Raw genomic sequence first — 7,040 nt, forward strand, 5'->3', positions numbered from 1 at the left:
CATTTTTTTTTTCTCCATCAGCCCGGCCGGTCACCTCTGCAGCATTTGTCTCACCTGCGTCCTCTCAGCCAGCCCGGCCATTTTCTCGCTTTTTCACGTGGTGTTTCTCCCTCTCGGTGGTTCTCTCTCTCCCCGACACACGTCACCGTCGTTGCTCGCTCCGGCGACCACGACCTCAAGCTTCGAAGGCCCTCTCACGCTCTCACTCGTTCTCCTACTCGAAAATCAAGTATATATATATATATATATATATTTTGTGAGTAATTTATTCATTTATTTATTTATTAGATAATTAAATAAATTATATAAAAATGTAATTTACAATGTATATTATTAAATATTTTTGATGTAGTTATATTAGCAAATTAATTTTATAGGTTAAGTAATTAATTTATTTGCTTAAGATATATGTTTTGTAATATTAATTACTTGTTTGACATATTTGGTTTGTATATGGTGAGAATATTGTTTAATGTATTTGCATGCATGCATGCACAATTACGTACCCTAATAGTTTGAAATTAGGTTTTTTTGGGGAATTTTGCATTTAGATTTAGACCCATATTTTGTGTAGGTTTTGCTTGTGCACCTTATCATAACAAAAAATAAAAATAAAAAAAACAAACAAATAACAAGGGCATATCTATTTTGGTCGATCGTTAATTAATGTTTAGATTTTGAAAATTTAGAATAAGTATGTAAATGCTAAGATGCGTAAGTACAAAGTAAAAAACAACTAACATTGGAAGCTGGATTTATTTTATCTACACTTCCCGTACAAATGCATAAATGCTATAATAAACGGAAAAAAGAAAGCCAACATTTAACTTAACTAGCTATAAGTAATTTATTTAGCGTCCCCATATATATGTAATTTATTTAGGGTGCCCGTATGTAAAAAAATTAATTTAGTTCTTACAAATTTAGATTATGTAAATATCATAAAAAATGATAACAAAAAAATTGCAGCAAATAAGATAGCCACATATATTTTATCAAGGGTCCCCATGTGGCACGTTAAATGTTTTTAAAATTGGACCTTAATTTTGTTTAGGTTTTGCATATTTAGATTATGTAGATGTTATGATTAAAAGTCAATGTATGTGTTTGTTTGTTAAAAGTGAAAATAAAAAAATTGAAACGATGTACTTAAAGAACCACAAAAAAAAAAAAAAAAAAAAAACATCTAGGTAACTAACTTAGATTTATTTTATTCAGTTAGGGTTCCAATAGCTAAAGCTACGGACAAGAGTTAGATGACAAAGTATAGGGGTACGAGAGAATATAAAGACGGGTGTAGATCATTCGTGGACTTTGCAGTTAGGAACTGTACAATCCCTGGTGGAAAAATTCACTGCCCCTGTAAGGTGTGTCGTAATAAGCAGCGCCACCCGCCGGATTTGGTATTTGACCACTTGAAAGGGGGTAAGGGAATAATGATTGCATACAGAACCTGGTATTATCACGGGGAGAAGCCTGTCCGGGCTCCTATTGCAATCTCTACGTCGACTACCACGAACACAGATCAGGGTTTAGGCGCAACACAGAGTGAAAACATGCAGTCAATGTTGCGTGATTTATTCGGCATGCACGGTGTCATGGAAGACAATTGTGAGCCTGAAGTTACGGTGCAGGGAAATGAAGAAACTGTGAATGAAGAAGCCGACGATGGTGACGTACTAAAGTACAATAACTTGCTTAAGAAGGCAGAGAAGCCACTTCATGATGGGACCAAACATAGCAAGCTTAGTGCTACTGTACATCTGTACAACTTGACGTATGTTGGCGGACTTAGTAACGCAATATTTTCATCTTCTCTTGAGTTTATCAATCAGTTGCTGCCTCCTAGTGATGAAACTTTGCTGGTTAATACATATGAGGCAAAAAAATTTCTAAGGGACATGGGCCTCGGGTATGAGAAGATCCCGGCGTGTCTTAATAATTGCATGTTATTCTGGAAGAACAATAAGGATTTGGATACATGTACTATTTGTGGAGTATCTAAGTGGAATGATGAAATTCAGTTGGATGAGGATGTGCAACCCATATCATCGAGTAAGAAACGCCGTTCAAGGTGTTGCGGTGGTTTCCACTCATACCACGACTACAGAGATTGTTTATGTCAGAGCATACTGCTCCTTATATGAGGTGGCATGCAGAAGGCCGGACTAAGGACGGTGTATTGAGGCATCCGGCCGATGGTGAAGCGTGGAGGGCATTCGATAATTTGCATCCAGACTTTTCGGCGGACAGCAAGAACGTCAGGCTTGGACTAACCTCGGATGGATTTAATCCATTCGGGAACATGAGCACATCCCACAGCACTTGGCCTGTAATTCTTGTACCGCACAACTTGCCTTCTTGGACGTGCATGAAACAAACTTCATTTATACTATCCCTGATAATCCCGGGCCCAAAGTCACCTGGAATGGATCTAAATGTTTACCTACGACCCTTAATTGATGAGTTACAGGAATTATGGACTGTAGGTGTACGCACATTTGACGTGTCCCAAAAAAAGAACTTTGTGCTTCGAGCCCAGTTGATGTGGACAATTAATGACGTCCCGGCATACGCAGATTTGTCTAGGTGGCCTAACAGGGGTGAGAAGACATGTCCCTGCTGTATGTATTGGACGAGGTCCAAGCGATTAAAACACGGCAGGAAATTTTGTTATATGGGGCACAGGCAATACTTGCCCATTGATCATCCTTGGAGGAGGAATAGAATAATATTTGACAGCAAACAAGAATTTGAATGTACCCCAGATGTGCCAAGTGGAGATGAAATTCTTTGACAATTACAAGATATGGCAAATGGAGATGAGAATGCCGGTAAGGCAAGGTCGGATAATAAGAAAAAAGACAAGAAACCGAAGAAGAGTGGGCCGACAGACGGAGAAGGCGATACTGCTATCGTATTGTGGAAGAAGAAAAGTGTTTTCTTTAGGTTGCCGTATTGGAAAGATAATCTATTGCGGCACAACCTTGATGTCATGCACATTGAGAAAAATGTGATGGACAACATTCTTGGCACAATATTAGACATTCCAGGCAAAACGAAGGACAACATCCAAGCCCGCACAGACTTGCAAGAAATGGGGTTGAAACATACACTTCATCTGTACACGGGCGAGGATGGTCAAACATATATGCCCGAAGCTTGTCACACGATGTCTAAGGATGAGAAAACGCATTTTTTGAAAGTGCTTCGAAATGTAAGGGTGCCGGACGGATATGCCTCAAATATTTCACGATGTGTACGACTTAATGATCGTACGATATTCGGTTTGAAGAGCCATGATAGTCACGTAATTATGCAACAACTTCTCCCTATTGCATTGCATGGATCATTGCCAGGAAATGTGGTTAGACCACTTGTCGGGATGTCTGCATTCTTTTAGGGGCATATGTTCAATGTCATTGACATGAGATGATATGGACCGATTAGAGGGTGGCATTTATATTACTTTGTGCTAGATTGAAAGGGTCTTCTCCCCAAGTTATTTTACTGTGATGGTTCACTTGGTCGTACATCTTGTCCGTGAATGCCGATTTGGTGGACCGGTACAGTATAGGTGGATGTATCCGGCAGAGAGGTAAAATAACTTTACTAATATTCATATTTATTATTTTTTATCCGATATAAAACCGTCACTAACTATAATGAATGAATTATGATCATATGTAAAAGCCTAGGGGTGTTCAAATCTAATGTTCGCAATAAAGCGGCCCCTGATGGCTGCATTGCGGAGGGTTACATAGCAACGGAGTTGGTGGCGTTCTGCTCAAGGGATCTAGATCACGCACCAACATTTGACAATAGGACTGTAAGAAACATGGATAGTTCAAAGAGGGCGGGAACACGAGTCATCCTCGACCGTGTCACATTGACACAAATTCACCGATACATTATTTTTAACTCGTATGAGTTCCTTCAACTACGGACGTAAGTCGTGCTAGTAGTGTATACAGGTTCAATATTACATTGCACCCTTAGTTGTGAATTATAATATAATTTAAATTTTGTATTGTAGGGTGCACATGGATACACTTAGGCGATCATGCGATAGGGGGCAAACGACGGAGGATCAGTTGGAAACCCAAAATCATATGCTGTTCTCCGATTGGTACCGTGACTACGTAAGACTACCGTGATGTTGAACTGTTACAGACCCATTTTATTTAGTTATTGGTTCATAACAACTAACAAAACTAACTTTCTTATGGTCAATTGTACGTATGTGCTAACAGGTCGATCGATTGGACGATCGACAAAGAAAAGAATTAGGTGACAAACTGGTAATGCATTGTAGAGGGCCGAAGGCCACAGCGACCAGATATAACAGATATGTGGTTAACGAAAAACTGTTTCGCACTATTGCATTCGATGCTGAAAAAAGGACCCAGAACAGCGGGGTGTGTGTGCCAACAGTTGATGGCGAAACGTACTATGGGAAGTTGACGGAAATAATTGAGGTGGAGTACTTCGACAGGACTAAGTATGTTTTGTTTAAGTGCGATTGGGCGAACAACACGAGGAATAGGGGGTACAAAGTAGACGAGTATGGCATACTGCTTGTCAGCTTCAAAAACCTTGTCCACCGGGGCCAGAAAATTACTGATGAGCCGTATGTGCTAACGTCACAAGTTGACCAAGTCTTTTACGTCGAAGATGAAAGGAATCCTGATTGGGCTTGTGTTGTAAGAACTAAACCTAGAAACGTATACGACGTTGGACAAGGTGAAGGTTCCGATGATGAAAGTGTCAACTACCACGAGTGTGAGCCGCTCCTATTGACCAGCAATAATGAAGTGGATCCGCAAGATGACATTGACTACATCCGACGAGACTTAGATCCGTATGTGATTTAAAAAAATTTAAAACTTTAATAATATATATCGTTCACATTATTTTGACGTATTTAATGTTATTTCTTTCTACATTGATTGGTTATTGTGGTGCATTTTTTATCTATTATATACATAATTAATTGGGTATATTATGTGTTTTGCAGGTTCACATGAGTACCAGGGGGAAGAGTAGACGACGGGGGTCCCTACAGATAGACGACCAGGGGTATAGACCCTTACTTCCTGAGCCTGGGGAAGGATCGCAGCCGGTTCCCTATCACACTAAGGCCTCATATGATCTTGGTACTCCATATCCTCTCATGAGCGAGCTGGGTGTATGTGCACATGGTGAGGCAGATAGGATGTTCCCCTCCGAGTTGAACACGAGTATCCCATACAATGAGCCATCGCAGCCAGATGACAACGTGACACAATACTATGGGGAGGATGAGGATGATGGCTCAGGTGACTTAGAGGCCGATGATCCTCCAGAAGTGTTGGGCGTTCGCCAGCTCCGTACAATAAGTATATATGCTTCAAAAATTCATTTTGAATATGTATAAAATTTATGTAGTTACTATTAATTTTCAAATAATTAACATTTGCAATTATTAATGTGTTAGGTATCAAGGGAGACGGGAGCACCCAATTTCAGGTGGTGGGCATCCCAGAATAGAACAAGAAGTGGGAGGTCCCCCTTGGCCAAAAAATCGTCTGCGAGTACAATAAGGCGTCGCAGCCCGTAGGATTTAGCGGGATGAAATTCAGAAGGGAGGCCGGCAACGTCATAAGGGCAGGGACTTATGTTAGGCTCCGGGATGAATGGGAGCATGTACATCCCCGTGCGAAGGAAGATGTATGGGACACTTTGATGGTATGGTTAAATTTTTTCTCATATTTTCGCACGTGTATTTCAATATTTTAAACGTTGTTAATGTGTGCAATTATACGCCTAATTTGTTCGACTTATATATGCAGACTCAGTTCTACATGCCGCCTGAGTATGATCTTGAGGCGATTAAAAGGGACGCCTTCAGAGATATGGCACGAAGCTGAAGAGTTGGAGACACTCTGTAAAACGCTCATTAAAAATCCAAGCGGGCGATACTCCAGACTCAGTGAAGGCGAGAATGGGTGAGGCTGCCATTAGGAAATACGACGCTGAGGACTTGAATATCTTGTTTACGAGATGGTGCGACCCGAAAAATCAAGTACGTCCGGAGTGTTTTCAGAATCTGTCTTCTTGATTGGTTTGCTTTGTTCATAGGCTTGTGATGATCGATCTCCTGTTGTTGATTATTATCCATGTTCGGGTGTTCTCTAAAAAAATTTAACTTTTTTATTTTTTTCATTTTCGTGATTCATGATGCATTGACATACAACTCAGAGATCATCATAATTTCTTCAACTCAGCAATTACGAGCTTCAAAACATTTTATGAATGACATATATAGAAGTTATTTTTTAAAGAAAAACTAGGAAGAAAAAGAAAAATATTCATGCTTCTTATTTTTAAGTTGTTATTCCCCAAAAAACAAGTTTTAGGAACCAAAAACAGAATATAGAAAAATGGGGAAAAAAAAAAACTATCCCAATGAAGGTAGATAAATTTGATCCATGATCCATCCCAATGACCAATCTAATTTGTGTTTTGAAACAACATGATCAATTGCATATATATATATATATATATAGTAAAGAAATATATGAATATATTTGAATAGGAAGAAAAAAGGAGCAATTGGCTAGTGGAATTAATTGTAATTGTTTAGTTTGATTAATTGTAATTGGGTTATGCCTGACATTTTAAGAGTGATATACATATAGAAGTTTGCTGCCAAGATGAAGGAATTGCGAGCAAGAAACAACACGCCTCACTGCACTGGGTCGATGAGCTTCGCTAGAGCGACATATCAAGAGGTATTTATATATCTTTACTACATATATATATATAATCGGTTGTTTAGGTCGATCATTTTCTTAATTTTTTTTGTTTTTTTGTTGTTGTATTGATATATTTTCTATGCAGACCGTATCCGCAGGGGGCACTCCTCCAACTCGAGCGGAAAGTTACATCAAGACTCACAGATGCAAGGAAGGTGGCTATCCGAATGACGTGGTCATGGACAGATGTGTAAGTATTCAAACATATATATTTTGATAAATTATTTATGATTAACGTTCCTT

Source organism: Corylus avellana, chromosome ca2 (assembly GCF_901000735.1).
Source record: "Corylus avellana chromosome ca2, CavTom2PMs-1.0".
NCBI classification, from domain to species: Eukaryota; Viridiplantae; Streptophyta; class Magnoliopsida; order Fagales; family Betulaceae; genus Corylus; species Corylus avellana.